The 15,862-nt window shown below is 42.6% G+C and overlaps 1 long non-coding RNA gene across 2 annotated transcripts in view; it reads left to right on the top strand.

The window, feature by feature from the left end:
* Positions 1 to 483: 483 nt before the first annotated feature.
* The window catches only part of LOC123594922, a 35,028-nt gene continuing 19,649 nt past the window's right edge, over positions 484 to 15,862 (top strand). Inside the window, exons 1-2 of one of the 2 annotated variants that reach the window (XR_006710944.1) lie at positions 484 to 1,349; positions 4,597 to 4,791. This is a non-coding gene — a long non-coding RNA (uncharacterized LOC123594922). Of the gene's footprint in view, positions 1,350 to 4,492; positions 4,792 to 15,862 lie in introns of those variants that run through there. The other variant, XR_006710943.1, reaches the window with a different exon arrangement.

Raw genomic sequence — 15,862 nt, 5'->3', positions numbered from 1 at the left:
CTTAAAGAACACAAACATTATCCTCTACCCCAGGTGAGAAGTTTAGTGGGCCCAGACCATGCGGGCCCCCCTTTGGGGGTTTTGTACAGCACCATAGGGTGAAAGGGCTTCTCTTCGTTTTGAAAAGTGCCATTCAGTTTGTAGTCAGTCCCTGAGGGTCAAGATTTAAAAAATTAAGAGTAATCATAGCATGGTCGAGGAGAAGTTGAGGTTGTAATGTAGACTGCCATGGGTATGTTCCCCTTTTCTGTTTTTGTTTTTGTTTTTGTTTTTGTTGTTGTTTTTTAACATGGTTTTTAGAGCACTATATGCTCGTTCTATAATAGCTTGGCCTTGTGGGTTTTAAGCAATACCTGTAATATGTCAGATATTCCATAAGGCACAGAAGTCACGAAATGAAGAGGAGACATAGTCTGGGCCATTATCTGTCTTAATTGTGTGGGGGAAGCCCCAGGCTGCAATAGCATGCAGAAGATGCTGAATGATCACTTTGGTGTTTTCTTTTGTATGAGCTGAGGCAAAAATAACACCTGAATAAGTATCTATAGATGCATGGATATACTTATGTTTACCAAATGCAGGGTAAACGTTAACATCAGCCTGCCAAATCTCACTAGGCTTGAGGCCCCGGGGTTTTGTTCCTGCTGGGAAGGAATTCAGGGGATAGTAATTAACAGTCTGAGCAGAAGTAAATGATTTGTTTGGCCTCATTCACAGTAAGGGTAAATTGTTTTCTTAGAGCTTGCCAGTTTTGATGGTAAAGATTATGGGAGGCTCTGGCTTCAAAAAGAGGATAACATTCTTGAGAAACTGTTGGGAAAATGAATAAAGTTTTACACCATAAGATGGCCGACGGGACTAAAACAAGCTCTGGTCTCTAGCTTGGAGACCCCTCTTCCGGGTTCTTCTTGCCCTGTTTGTTGAGCGGGCGCGCGCGTGCCAAAACCCTATGGAAGCTGACAACTATAAATTACCCTTCCCACTTGCACTCAGCGTTCAGATCTTTGGAGAAACGGTCTCCTCTGAGCCCACCAGTGTTAAATAAACCTCTGATCCACCGAGATCTCCACCTCCGAGTGCCGGCTTGGTTTTTCCGCCAGCGTTCCATCCTGGTTCCCTAACATATTTGGTTCCCTGATTGGGAAACCCAACTGCGCCGGCCCATTGTTGCCACTGGTTTGGGAGAATGACGAGGCAGTGATGGAATGAGGATTCGCAAGGGAGAAGGCGCACCCTGCCTGAATTTCAGCAGTCTCCCACTCGGTCGCCCCGGGCCAACCCTGCTCCGCCATTCCTGCCGGACTGGAGGAGACTTGGCAGGTGAGGACCTGGACCCGACGTCGGAACCGGTAAGGCTGGGGCCCAATCTAGCCAGGCCCACTCACAAGAGTGGAAGGGGGGCCTGATCACTCCCCGGAGACCTCAGAAGTCTCACAGGTAGGAATTCTGTGAGAGGGAATGTAATAACCTCTGGTGTGTATGTGAGTGTGAATGTGTGACTCGGTCTAGCTTGCTTGCCGACTTCACTTCTATGCCTCCACGGGCAGGCATCCTTAAGGTCCCCAGAAGCCCATGGAGTCTGAGTGGGCTCGTCTGCGATTCCGTGGTGAATGGCACACACTCTGTGGTGGCATCGGAATAGTTTCTGATCGTAAGTCACAAAGCTGAGACCGCTATGGCTAAACGTCCCCTAAGTTCCTTCAGGACACGGACAGATGGGCATCTGACCGGTCTCCTCATTAGAGGGGACACCCCTATCCCTCTGTCTGTCTTTGTGACTCCACCTCACGGGAACATGGGGTCGGGACAGAGCAAAGAAGGGGTTTTTGGGAGACTATGGAATTAAGATAACCGCTGGCATGTTAAGGACCCTATGTGAGTTAGAATGGCCCACTTTTGCTGTAGTAGGGTCCTCTGAGGGAACCTTGGATGTCCCAATGGTCCGCTGCATCTGGCATGTTGTCTCCAGAGACCCAGGTCACCCTGATCAATTTCCATGCATCAACTACTGGCTTGAAATTGCCTGAAATCCTCCGCTGTGGGTGCAATTCATCCATAGCAAGCAGAGCCAGGCAAAGGTTTCAGTTGCTTTATCCAGAGACTCACCCAGGGAGCCAAAGAAGCAACCCACCACTTCCCTAGTGTGTGCAGGAGACCCGGAGGAAGATCCTGTCTTTCTGCCACCTTATGACTCACCGGGCTCCCTCCCCCCACCGGTACGAAGAGGCTCTCCTCTGGGGGATCAGAGCAGGGGCTGAGAAACCCATGAATATGACCAGCAGCAAGGGGATTCCCCCGGGGATTATCATGAGAGGCGATGCGAGGCTTACAGCCTCTTTGCTCCAGAGGCACAAGAGAGTCGTGACAAAAGGATGGGGAAAGTCTAGCCGCCAAAAGGGGGGAGGCCCAGAACCTCCTTAGCAAGGGGTCAGTGGGCCTACTGCAAGGAGAAAGGACATTGAAAGAATAAATGTCTCAACCAAGGAAAGTCCCAGAAACCCAGCCGATATCAGGAGGAATCTCAAGAAGGGAACCGTATTGGTCTGGCCGAGATAGAACCATACTGAAGGGGAGGGACCCTGGCTCTCTCCCCCTGTTCCTCTGCCTAATAGATGTGAGGGATTCTCCCTCATTTCCCAGGTTAACAGTTATAATTGGAGCCAACTGTGGTTAGTCTACCTCGGGATGGGGACTTTAAAGGATGTTCCCAAGCAGTTGCTGAAACTCCATTCATTTCGGGGAAATTCCCAGTCTTCTCTGGACTGATGTGGACTCCATATTTCCACTTTGGTGGAACAATAAAAACATGGCGTCTGCTCCTCTGAGTTAAGGTTTTGAATTAGGTTTTCCTTCTCTGCCTTCTACTGGCACCTTGCCTCTTCTGCCTTCCCCCTACCCCTGCTGTTTCTGCACCAGCTTGGGTGTGGTCTACGTAACTGGTTCCTATACCCTCCTCAGTACCTCATCACCATTGGCTCCTCCTCCCATCCTCAAGGTCAAGGAGTAAAGTGCACCCCCTTGGACATCTAGGTATTTTCCAAATAGAATAAGTTGCTAAAGCTTTGACTACTGACACGGGTTTGTGTTTTTAACTTCTTATTGCAGAGAAATTAAGGCTATTTGGACCTATTGGAAAACATGCTTTGTACTTAATTGGTTCATGAATTTACCATGTAAAAAAAATCTAGTGTAAACACCTCTCAGTTGGTTACTAAGTCCTCAATTGGAGACTAAGGTTTCCTAAGAGTTAAAATTCTGCTAAGTGTACTTGAGACTGATGGAAAATAAGGAAAGCAACCCTGTATGTAGGCAAGTAGGAGGTATGTAAGAAAGATATAAGGAATGGAAATACATTTTTGTTGAGGGTAGATGAAAGTAATTTTGTCCTAAATGAGACTGGCTATTTGGAGAGAAATGGCTTTGGGACGAAGTTTGAAGGCAAAGGAAAGTTGTAGAAGGTTCATGAAGGGAAATCTTTGGAAAGGAATTTTATGTGTGCTCAGGATGGACTAAGGTTGAGATGAATGGAATTTAAGGTTGAAATTCTGCTTTTCTCTCTGCTCAAATAAAAAAGTTTTCTTGGACTGTTGATCTGCTCTTGATAAGAATGCAAACAAAGCCTTGTCTTCTGGGCAAACCAAAGTTTTAGGTTTGATCTTTATCAGGTCTTTGATTACTTAGTTAAAACTTCTCAATGTTAAAGGAACTAGGTTTTGGTAACAACTATATAATGCTATACATTCACCTTTAGGTTCTTTTATTGCCACCTTGGTTGAATAAATAAAGTTTTAAGATTTGTAATGATCTGTAATCCTATTTACGATGTACTTATAACTTCCTAAGGTTTTAGCAAACTTCCCAGGATTTAAATGATAAATGAAGTCTTTTTTGACCAATTAGGCCCTTTTATTTGGGATGCTAAGTTACTTGGAAAGGCACTGTCGTGCAATGGTAACCCTTAGGTTGTATTGCACAGATAAATGTTGTAACTGCCCAAATATATATGCAATTCCAAAAGTTTTAATGTTTTGGTATAAGGTCATCACTTATATTCTGATTATGTGTCGCAGTGTTATGTGTCACAGAAATAACCAGATTTCTTTGTCAATTGCATCATAATGAACTCTCATCAGATCTTTAACGATGCCTGTTTCTGAGATTTTTGTTATTCTCTCACAAAACGTGTTTCTTCTTCAAGGAGATTTATAAAAAAGGACTTTGGGGACAAATACAGGTATTCGACATCTTTAAGATTAATACTAAAATGGGTAAGAATTTCCAGAACTAAAAAGCTGCATTCAACTTGAACAAGAATTAGGAACATGGGATTAAATGAACTGAGGAAGATTACAGTTTTATGATTCTTGTTGAAAATATTGCTGGTTCTCTAATGTTTGCTCTTCCAGATTAAGGAAAATTTCTCTTAAGATATCTATGATATACAGAAATGTCATATTAATTTATACCCTGAAGCATTTATCTTTTCTCTCTGCATAACTCCCCTGAAATTCAAAACCTCTCAGTGAGTATTCTTTCCCTGATGGCAATTACAATTGTTTGCATAAGTTCAATAAGAATCTGTTCATCTTGTAACAGGTCACCATCGGAAATACTGGTTATTTTACCAAGGCTTTGACTGGAATGTCATATTTGAGAGTGACATTCATAGACTCAGATGTGACCAGACAGCTTTGAGGAACTAAGGTTGGCTTTATGAAACACGGAGCCATAAAGCCCCTTGGAAATGTTGGCCTGATACCTTGCTTACAGAGTTCCCAGCAGCCTCACCAGGTGAGTAAATAAGGGCACTTCCTGGCGGGTGCAGGAACCTCAGGATATCTTGGGCACCTCATGAAGAGGAGTTCGCCCCATTCTACAGGTATTGCAGGCCTATCTGATGGCAAGTATTTGTCTTGACTTCTGGCCTGGAGAGGCTACTAAAAGTTCAACCCAGAGATTCCTTATAAAATGTTCCAGCAAAGCAAACTTTAAAAGATCCTCATGATCAATCGCTATTCTTGCTGAGCTTATATGAATAGTTAGGCCAGGTTTGTTAAGACTGGACTTGATCTACAAATGCATTGGTCTCAATTTGGCTATCTCTGGAAAGGGGGGTTTTTAGGGAGAAAAACTATGTTTCAACAATGCACCATTATGGATGTTAAATTCTAGTTATGATTGTCTTTAAATGTTTGTTGTTTGCCTAAACTAGACAACTTGAGGTAAACTTCAGAAAAATTGTCACAGTATTTCATGTGTAGACAATCTTCTGTGCTTGTTATTCTGTGGGGATAATAATAAGACCCCATGGGCATATGATTATTTCAACAACTGGAAAACAGGATGGATCTCTAAATATGCAAACCATATCTTCCCTAAACCTGATCTGACAGTTACCAGAAACCCGCCCCTTTTGAAGACTTGGAGGTGGACTTTACAGATATACAACCAACTAGAGGATTCAGCTTCAGGTATCACCCCATGGGTCCATCACTCCAGAGTTAAGAAGGCCAAGTCAGAGGAACCCTCAACGTGGCGAAGTGATCCAGATCAAGTCAACCCGCTTAAAGTGACCCTCAAAAAGACACTGGCCCCTGAGCTCTCTAGCCCTGCTCCAGCCACACCCCAGAAGCTGGCTGGCCTGTGCATGACAAAAGCTTGAGGAATCAACATGTGGGCCAAGCCCAGGGGTTCGGATGCAACTCTGCCAGCCCTTCCCCCTTATTGGTGTCAGAGCTCTGATCTTGCTTCTTGCTGTTGGGCTAATAGAGACTGCACCAACAAACTGGACATGGAACGGATGGCAGACTCCCTGGTAACCTGACAAAGCCAAATAAACTCCCTGGAAGCAGTGTCCCTCCAAAATAGGTGAGCCCTCGACCTCCTCACTTCAGAAAAAGGAGGGACTTGTATCTTTCTGGGGGGAGGAATGTTGCTATTTTGTAAACCAATCAGGAATAGTCAGGACTAAGGTTGAGGAACTCAAGGAAAGAATTCAACATAGACAACAAGAAAATATCAGTCAGTGGAGAGGATGGGATCTCACAGACTGGGCATCCTGGCTCCCTGCCCTGGCAGGGCCCTGCCTTTCCATAATTTTACTTGTGACCATCGGCCCCTGTATGCTAAATACCCTGGTACGTTTTATTGAAAACACTGTTGCTTGCCAAACTGCAGCACGTATCTTAGCCCTCCGAGGGTACCAACCCCTAGAGCTAAAAAGTGGTGCCTAATAAAAGATTTTTTAAAGGGCATGAAAAGGGGGAATGTTGGGAAAATGAATAAAGTTTTACACAGTAAGATGGTCGACGGGACTAACACAAGCTCTGGTCTCTAGCTTGGAGACCCCTCTTCCGGGTTCTTCTTGCCCTGTCAAAGAAGGATGGCCTTGTCAAAGAAAGTGCTGTGAGTTGGCAAGTGGATGTTTACAGGGTCCTGACCTAACAACGCCCAGCATCTCCAACATCCCTTTTGGATTAATTGTGCTATGTTGAATATGAGTGCGGTGAGAGTACTTTTAAGACTTATGGGGGTAAAACCAAGGAGGAAGATGGTGGCGCACGAGGACGCTGGGCTCACCTCGTCCTGCTGATCACTTAGATTCCGCCCACATCCGCCTAAATAACCCAGAAAACCGCCAGAAGACAAGCAGTACAGACTCTCCGGAGCCAAGCGTAGACGAGAGGCCCACGGAAGAGGGTAGGAAGGGCGGAGAGGTGGTGTGCCCTACACCCACTGGCAGCAGGGAGCTGGGGCGGTGGAGCAGCAGCCCACCAGGCCAGGCCAAGCCCCTGAGTCTGGCTTGCAAAAGGCAGAGGGGATGGACTCCGTGAGTTCTGACAGCCAGTGGGACTTAACATCTGGAATGTTTTAAGTCAACAGCTCTGCTCAGAGAGTGGAAGGGCTAGAGGACAATGGGAGGGAGAGTTGTTGAGCCCTGGAAGACAGAGTTCAGCTCGGTGGGGGACAAAGGCACTGGTCAGTGCCATCTCCCTCACCCATCCCCCAGCCAAAATCCCAAAGGGAACCAGTTCCTGTCACGGAACTTGCTTGCACGGTGCAAACACCCAACGCTGTGCTTCTGTGGATCCATCCCTCTGACGGGTCTGCCTGCCCCCTCCCAGTGCTGTAAGGCCCCTCCCGCAGGGGACCACTGACGAGCTAAGCAAAACGAGCTAAGCTTGCCCCTCCCGCCCCTGTGCACCTTGCGGATCCACCCCGGCTAATACGCCAGATCCCATAGAAGCAGCACCAAAAGGCTGGCAGTGTGCAAATAGCCCAGACAGGGGCCACACCACTCCATGGTGAGTCCCGCTCCTGGGAGAGGGGAAGATAAGGTACACACCAGTCTGACTGTGGCCCCAGCGGTGGGCTGGGGGCAGACATCAGGTCTGACTGCAGCCCCGCCCACCAACACAAGTTAGTCCAGACAGCACAGGGGAAGTGCCCTGCAGTTCCACGCCACCCCAGGGACTTCCCAAAATGTCAAAACGGAAGAATTCAGCTCAAAAGAAACTCCAGCAAGTAGCGACAGCTAACGAATTGATCAAAAATGATTTAAGCAAAATAACGGAACATGAATTTAATATAATAGTCATAAAATTAATCGCTGGGCTTGAAAAAAGTATAGAGGGCAGCACAGAATCTATTGCTACAGAGATCAAGGGACTAAGAAACAGTCAGGAGGAGCTCAAAAATGCTTTAAATGAGCTGCAAAATAAAATGGAGGCGACCACAGCTCAGATTGAAGAGGCAGAGGAGAGAATAGGTGTATTAGAAGATAAAATTATTAAAAAGAGGAAGCGGAGAAAAAGAGAGATAAAAAAAATCCAAGAGTATGAGGGGACAATTAGAGAACTAAGTGATGCAATCAAACGTAACAATATCTGTATAATGGGGATTCCAGAAGAGGAAGAGAGAAAGGGGCTGAAGGTGTACTTGAACAAATCACAGCTGAGAACTTCCCTGATCTGGGGAATGGAAAAGGCATTGAAATCCAAGAGGCACAGAGAACTCCCTTCAGACATAACTTGAATTGATCTTCTGCGTGACATATCATAGTGAAACTGGCAAAATAGAAGGATAAAGAGAAAATTCTGAAAGCAGCTAGGGATAAACAGGCTCTAACTTACAAAGGGAGACCCAAAAGAGTAGTGGCAGACCTATCTACTGAAACTTGGCAGGCCAGAAAGGAATGGCAGGAAATCTTCAATGTGATAAACAGAAAAAATATGCAGCCGAGAATCCTTTATGCAGCAAATCTGTCATTCAGAATACAAGGAGAGATAAAGGTCTTCCCAAACAAACAAAAACTGAAGGAATACATCACCACTAAACCAGCCCTACAAGAGATTCGAAGGGGGATTCTGTGAGTGAAATGTTTCAAGGACCCCAAAGTACCAGAGACATCACGACAAGCATGAAACCTAAAGACATCACAATGACTCTAAACCCGTATCTTTCTGTAATAACACTGAACGTAAATGGACTAAATGCACCAACCAAAAGACATAGGGTATCAGAATGGATAAAAAAAACAAACAAAAAAAAAAAAACAAAAAACTAAAAACAAAAAAACAAGACCCATCTATTGGCTGTCTACAAGAGACTCATTTTAGACCTGAGGCCACCTTCAGATTGAAAGTGAGGGGATGGGAAAACTATCTATCATGCTACTGGAAGTCACAAGAAAGCTGCAGTAGTCATACTTATATCAGACAAACCAGACTTTAAATTAAAGGCTCTAACAAGAGATGAAGAGGGCATTATATAATAATTATAGGGTCTATCCCTCAGGAAGAGCTAACAATGATAAATGTCTATGTGCCGAATATGGGAGCCCCCAAATATATAAAACAATTAATCACAAACGTAAGTAACCTTATTGATAAGAATGGGGTAATTGCAGGGGACTTTAATACTCCACTTACAATAATGGATAGATCATCTAGACACAGGATCAATAAAAACACAAGGGCCCTGAATGATACATTGGATCAGATGGACTTGACAGGTCTATTTAGAACCCTGCATCCCAAAGCAACAGAATATACTTTCTTCTCGAATGCACATGGAACATTCTCCAAGATAGATCACACACTGGGTCACAAAACAGCCCTTCATAAGTATACAAGAATTGAGATCATACCATGCATACTTTCAGACCACAGTGCTATGAAGCTTGAAATCAACCACAGGAAAAAGTCTGGAAAACGTCCAAAAGCATGGAGGTTAAAGAACACCCTCCTAAAGAATGAATGGGTCATCCAGGCAAGTAGAGAAGAAATTAAGAATTATATGGAAACAAATGAAAATGAAAAGGCAACAATCCAAATGCTTTGGGATGCAGCGAAGGCAGTCCTGAGAGGAAAATGCATTGCAATCCAGGCCTACCTCCAGAAACAAGAAAAATTCCAAATACAAAATCTAACAGCACACCTAAAGGAAATACAAACAGAACAGCAAAGACACCCCAAACCCGGCAGAAGAAGAGAAATAATAAAGATCAAAGCAGAAATAAACAATAAACAACATAGAAACCAACAAAACAAAACAGAACAAAACAAAAACTGTAGAGCAGATCAACGAAACCAGGAGTTGGTTTTTTGAATACATAAACAAAATTGATAAACCGCTAGCCAGGCTTCTCAAAAAGAAAAGTGAGATGACCCAAATAGATAAAATCTTTAATGAAAATGCAATTATTACAACCAATCTGTCGGAAATACAAGCCATTATCAGGGAATATTATGAAAACTTATATGCCAACAAACTGGACAACCTGGCAGAAATGGACAAATTTCTAAGCACCCACACACTTCCAAAACTCAAACAGGAGGAAATAAAAAGCTTGAACAGACCCATAAGCAGCAAAGAAATTGAATCATTCATCAAAAATCTCCCAAAAAATAAGAGTCCAGGACCAGATGGCTTCCCAGGGGAATTCTACCAGACATTTAAAGCAGAGATAATACCTATCCTTCTCAAGCTATTCCAAAAAAATATAAAGGGAAGGAAAACTTCCAGACTCATTCTATGAAGCCAGCATTACTTTGATTCCGAAACCAGACAGAGACACCGCAAAAATAAGAGGACTACAGGCCAATATCTCTGATGAATATGGATTCAAAAATTCTTAATAAGGTACTAGCAAATCAAATTCAACAGCGTATGAAAATAATTATTCACCATGATCAAGTGGGACTCAAGGCTGGTTCAATATTGGCAAATCAATCAATGTGATATATCACACTAATAAAAGAAAATAAAAGAACCATATGATCCTGTCAATCGATGCAGAAAAAGCATTTGACAAAATTCAGTATGCTTTCTGAATAAAAACCCTCGAGAAAGTCAGGATAGAAGGAATATTCTTAAACATCATAAAAGCCATGTATGAAAAGCCCACAGCTAATATTATCCTCAGTGTGGAAAAACTGAGAGCTTTCCCCATGAGATCAGGAACAGGGCAGGGATGTCCACTCTCACCGCTGCTGTTTACCATAGTGTTGGAAGTTCTAGCATCAGCAATCAGGCAACAAAAGGAAATCAAAGGCATCAAACTTGGCAAAGATGAAGTCAAGCTTTCACCTTTTGCAGATGGCATGATATTATACATGGAAAACCCGATAGACTCCACCAAAAGTCTACTAGAACTGATACATTAATTCAGTCGCAAGATACAAAGTCGCAAGATACAAAATCAATGTACAGAATCCAGTTGCATTCTTATACACTAATAAAGAAGCAACAGAAGGACAAAAAGAGAAACTGACCCCATTTACAATTGCACCAAGGATCATAAAATACCTAGGAATAAATCTAACCAAAGATGTAAAAGATCTGTATGCTGAAAACTATAGAAAGCTTATGAAGGAAATTGAAGAAGATATAATGAAATGGAAAAACATTCCATGCTCATGGATTGGAAGAATAAATATTGTTAAAATGTCAATACTCCCCAAAGCTATCTACACATTCAATGCAATCCCAATCAAAATTGCACCAGCATTCTTCTCCAAGCTACAACAAGCAATCCTAAAATTTGTATGGAACCACAAAAGACCCCGAATAGCCAAAGTAATATTGAAGATGAAGACCAAAGCGGGAGGCATCACAATCCCAGACTTTAGCTTCTACTCCAAAGCTATAATCATCAAGACAGCATGGTATAGGCACAAAAACCGACACATAGACCAATGGAATAGAATAGAGACTCCAGAATTGGACCCAAAAAAAGTATGGCCAACTAATCTTTGACAAAGGAGGAAAGAATATCCAATGGAAAAAAGGCAGTCTCTTTAACAAATGGTGCTGGGAGAACTGGACAGCGACATGAAGAAGGATGAAACTAGACCACTTTCTTACACCATTCAAAAAAATAAACTAAAAATGGATAAAGGGCCTGAATGTGAGACAGGAAACCATCAAAACCCTAGAGGAGAAAGCAGGAAAAAACCTCTCTGTCCTCAGCCGCAGCAATTTCTTACTTGACACAGCCCTAAAGGCAAGGGAATTAAAAGCAAAAATGAACTATTGGGACCGCATGAAGGTAAAAAGCTTCTGCACAGCCAAGGAAACAATCAACAAAGCTAAACGGCAAACAATGGAATGGGAAAAGATATATGCAAATGACATATCGGACAAAGGACTAGTATCCAAAAATCTATAAAGAAATCACCAAAGTCCACACCTGAAAAAACAAATAATCCAGTGAAGAAATGGGCAAAAGACATGAATAGACACCTCTCTAAAGAAGACATCCGGATGGCCAACAGGCACATGAAAAGATGCTCAACATCGCTCCTCATCAGGGAAATATAAATCAAAACCACACTCAGATATCACCTAACACCAGTCAGAGTGGCTAAAATGAACAAATCAGGAGACTATAGATGCTGGAGAGGATGTGGAGAAATGGGAACCCTCCTGCACTGTTGGTGGGAATGCAAACTGGTGCAGCCGCTCTGGAAAACAGTGTGGAGGTTCCTCAAAAAATTAAAAATAGATCTTCCCTATGACCCAGCAATAGCACTGCTAGGAATTTACCCAAGGGATACAGGAGTGCTGATGCATAGGGGCACTTGTACCCCAATGTTTACAGCAGCACTTTCTACAATAGCCCAATTATGGAAAGAGCCTAAATGTCCATCAACTGATGAATGGATAAAGAAATTGTGGTTTAGATACACAATGGAATACTACGTGGCAATGAGAAAGAATGAAATATGGCCTTTTGTAGCCATATGGATGGAAGTGGAGAGTGTTATGCTAAGTAAAACAAGTCATACAGAGAAAGACAGATACCATATGTTTTCACTCTTATGTGGACCCTGAGAAACTTAACACAAGGACATGGGTTAGGGGAAGGAAAAAAAAAAAAGGTTAGAGAGGGAGGGAGCCAAACCATAAGAGACTCTTAAAAACTGAGAGCAATCTGAGGGTTGATGGGGGGGGGGTGGGAGAGAGGGGGGGTGGGTGATGGGTATTGAGGAGGGCACCTGTTGGGATGAGCACTGGGTGTTGTATGGAAACAAATTTGAAAATAATTTCATATTAAAAAAACAAACAAAAAATACTATCAAAACCAAAAGAAAAAAAAAAAAAGACTTACGTGGGTGAAGAGCCATTCTATTTTTAAAACTTTTTAAACAACAGCTTGCCCAATTAATGCGATAGAAAAATCCTTAGGATTAACAATATATAGCTGTAGAGGAAGGTTGGGATCTTTCCTATCATAACTACGAGAGATGAGAATGGACTGAACATCGTCCAGCTCCTTCTTTGCTGCCGGGGTGAGCTAGCGCGGTGATGTTAAGTTAGGATCACCAGAAAGCAGTGCCAGGAGGTTGGTTAATGGGCGTTAGTAATGCCCAGGAGAGGACGAATCCAGTTTATGGTGCCCAACAATTTTTGTACATCGTTAAGAATACGAACATTATTAGGAATAGTCTGAATGAGGGGACGAATTTGAGTATTAAACATGCGTAGCCCCAGGTAAGAAAATGGAATCGACCTTTGTACTTTTTCAGGGGCTATTTTTATTTATTTTATTTTTTTTTATTTTATTTTTTTTTAATTTTTTTTTTTAGTTTTTTTTTTTATTATATGAAATTTATTGTCAAATTGGTTTCCATACAACACCCAGTGCTCATCCCAAAAGGTGGTGCCCTCCTCAATACCCATCACCCACCCTCTCCTCCCTCCCACCACCCATCAACCCTCAGTTTGTTCTTAGGTTTTAACAGTCTCTTATGCTTTGGCTCTCTCCCACTCTAACCTCTTTTTTTCTTTTTTCCTCCCCCTCCCCCATGGGTTCCTGTTAAGTTTCTCAGGATCCACATAAGAGTGAAACCATATGGTATCTGTCTTTCTCTGTATGGCTTATTTCACTTAGCATCACACTCTCCAGTTCCATCCATGTTGCTACAAAAGGCCATATTTCATTTTTTCTCATTGCCACGTAGTATTCCATTGTGTATATAAACCACAATTTCTTTATCCATTCATCAGTTGATGGACATTTAGGCTCTTTCCATAATTGGGCTATTGTTGAGAGTGCAGCTATGAACATTGGGGTACAAGTGCCCCTATGCATCAGTACTCCTGTATCCCTTGGATAAATTCCTAGCAGTGCTATTGCTGGGTCATAGGGTAGGTCTGTTTTTAATTTTCTGAGGAACCTCCACACTGCTTTCCAGAGCGGCTGCACCAATTTGCATTCCCACCAACAGTGCAAGAGGGTTCCCGTTTCTCCACATCCTCGCCAGCATCTATAGTCTCCTGATTTGTTCATTTTGGCCACTCTGACTGGCGTGAGGTGATACCTGAGTGTGGTTTTGATTTGTATTTCCCTGATAAGGAGCGACGCTGAACATCTTTTCATGTGCCTGTTGGCCATCCGGATGTCTTCTTTAGAGAGGTGTCTATTCATGTTTTCTGCCCATTTCTTCACTGGGTTATTTGTTTTTCGGGTGTGGAGTTTGGTGAGCTCTTTATAGATTTTGGATACTAGCCCTTTGTCCGATATGTCATTTGCAAATATCTTTTCCCATTCCGTTGGTTGCCTTTTAGTTTTGTTGGTTGTTTCCTTTGCTGTGCAGAAGCTTTTCATCTTCATAAGGTCCCGGTAATTCACTTTTGCTTTTAATTCCCTTGCCTTTGGGGATGTGTCGAGTAAGAGATTGCTACGGCTGAGGTCAGAGAGGTCTTTTCCTGCTTTCTCCTCTAAGGTTTTGAGGGTTTCCTGTCTCACATTCAGGTCCTTTATCCATTTTGAGTTTATTTTTGTGAATGGTGTGAGAAAGTGGTCTAGTTTCAACCTTCTGCATGTTGCTGTCCAGTTCTCCCAGCACCATTTGTTAAAGAGACTGTCTTTTTTCCATTGGATGTTGTTTCCTGCTTTGTCAAAGATGAGTTGGCCATACGTTTGTGGGTCTAGTTCTGGGGTTTCTATTCTATTCCATTGGTCTATGTGTCTGTTTTTGTGCCAATTCCATGCTGTCTTGATGATGACAGCTTTGTAGTAGAGGCTAAAGTCTGGGATTGTGATGCCTCCCGCTTTGTTCTTCTTCTTCAAAATTCCTTTGGCTATTCGGGGCCTTTTGTGGTTCCATATGAATTTTAGGATTGCTTGTTCTAGTTTCGAGAAGAATGCTGCTGCAATTTTGATTGGGATTGCATTGAATGTGTAGATAGCTTTGGGTAGTATTGACATTTTGACAATATTTACTCTTCTAATCCATGAGCAGGGAATGTCTTTCCATTTCTTTAAATCTTCTTCAATTACCTTCATAAGCTTTCTATAGTTTTCAGCATACAGATCTTTGACATCTTTGGTTAGATTGATTCCTAGGTATTTTATGCTTCTCGGTGCAATTGTGAATGGGATCAGTTTCTTTATTTGTCTTTCTGTTGCTTCATTGTTAGTGTATAAGAATGCAACTGATTTCTGTACATTGATTTTGTATCCTGCAACTTTGCTGAATTCATGTATCAGTTCTAGCAGACTTTTGGTGGAGTCTATCGGATTTTCCATGTATAATATCATGTCATCTGCAAAAAGCGAAAGCTTGGTTTCATCTTTGCCAATTTGGATGCCTTTGATTTCCTTTTGTTGTCTGATTGCTGATGCTAGAACTTCCAGCACTATGTTAAACAACAGCGGTGAGAGTGGGCATCCCTGTCGTGTTCCTGATCTCAGGGAAAAAGCTCTCAGTTTTTCCCCGTTGAGGATGATGTTAGCTGTGGGCTTTTCATAAATGGCTTTTATGATCTTTAAGTATGTTCCTTCTATCCCGACTTTCTCAAGGGTTTTTATTAAGAAAGGGTGCTGGATTTTGTCAAAGGCCTTTTCTGCATCGATTGACAGGATCATATGGTTCTTCTCTTTTTTTTTGTTAATGTGATGTATCACGTTGATGGATTTGCGAATGTTGAACCAGCCCTGCATCCCAGGAATGAATCCCACTTGAGCATGGTGAATAATTCTTTTTATATGCCGTTGAATTCGATTTGCTAGTATCTTATTGAGAATTTTTGTATCCATATTCATCAGGGATATTGGCCGGTAGTTCTCTTTTTTTACTGGGTCTCTGTCTGGTTTAGGAATCAAAGGAATACTGGCTTCATAGAATGAGTCTGGAAGTTTTCCTTCCCTTTCTATTTCTTGGAATAGCTTGAGAAGGATAGGTATTATCTCTGCTTTAAACGTCTGGTAGAACTCCCCTGGGAAGCCATCTGGTCCTGGACTCTTATTTGTTGGGAGATTTTTGATAACCGATTCAATTTCTTCGCTGGTTATGGGTCTGTTCAAGCTTTCTATTTCCTCCTGATTGAGTTTTGGAAGAGTGTGGGTGTTCAG

Source organism: Leopardus geoffroyi, chromosome X (assembly GCF_018350155.1).
Source record: "Leopardus geoffroyi isolate Oge1 chromosome X, O.geoffroyi_Oge1_pat1.0, whole genome shotgun sequence".
Lineage (NCBI taxonomy): Eukaryota > Metazoa > Chordata > Mammalia > Carnivora > Felidae > Leopardus > Leopardus geoffroyi.
This window is presented reverse-complemented; position numbering and strand designations above follow the sequence as displayed.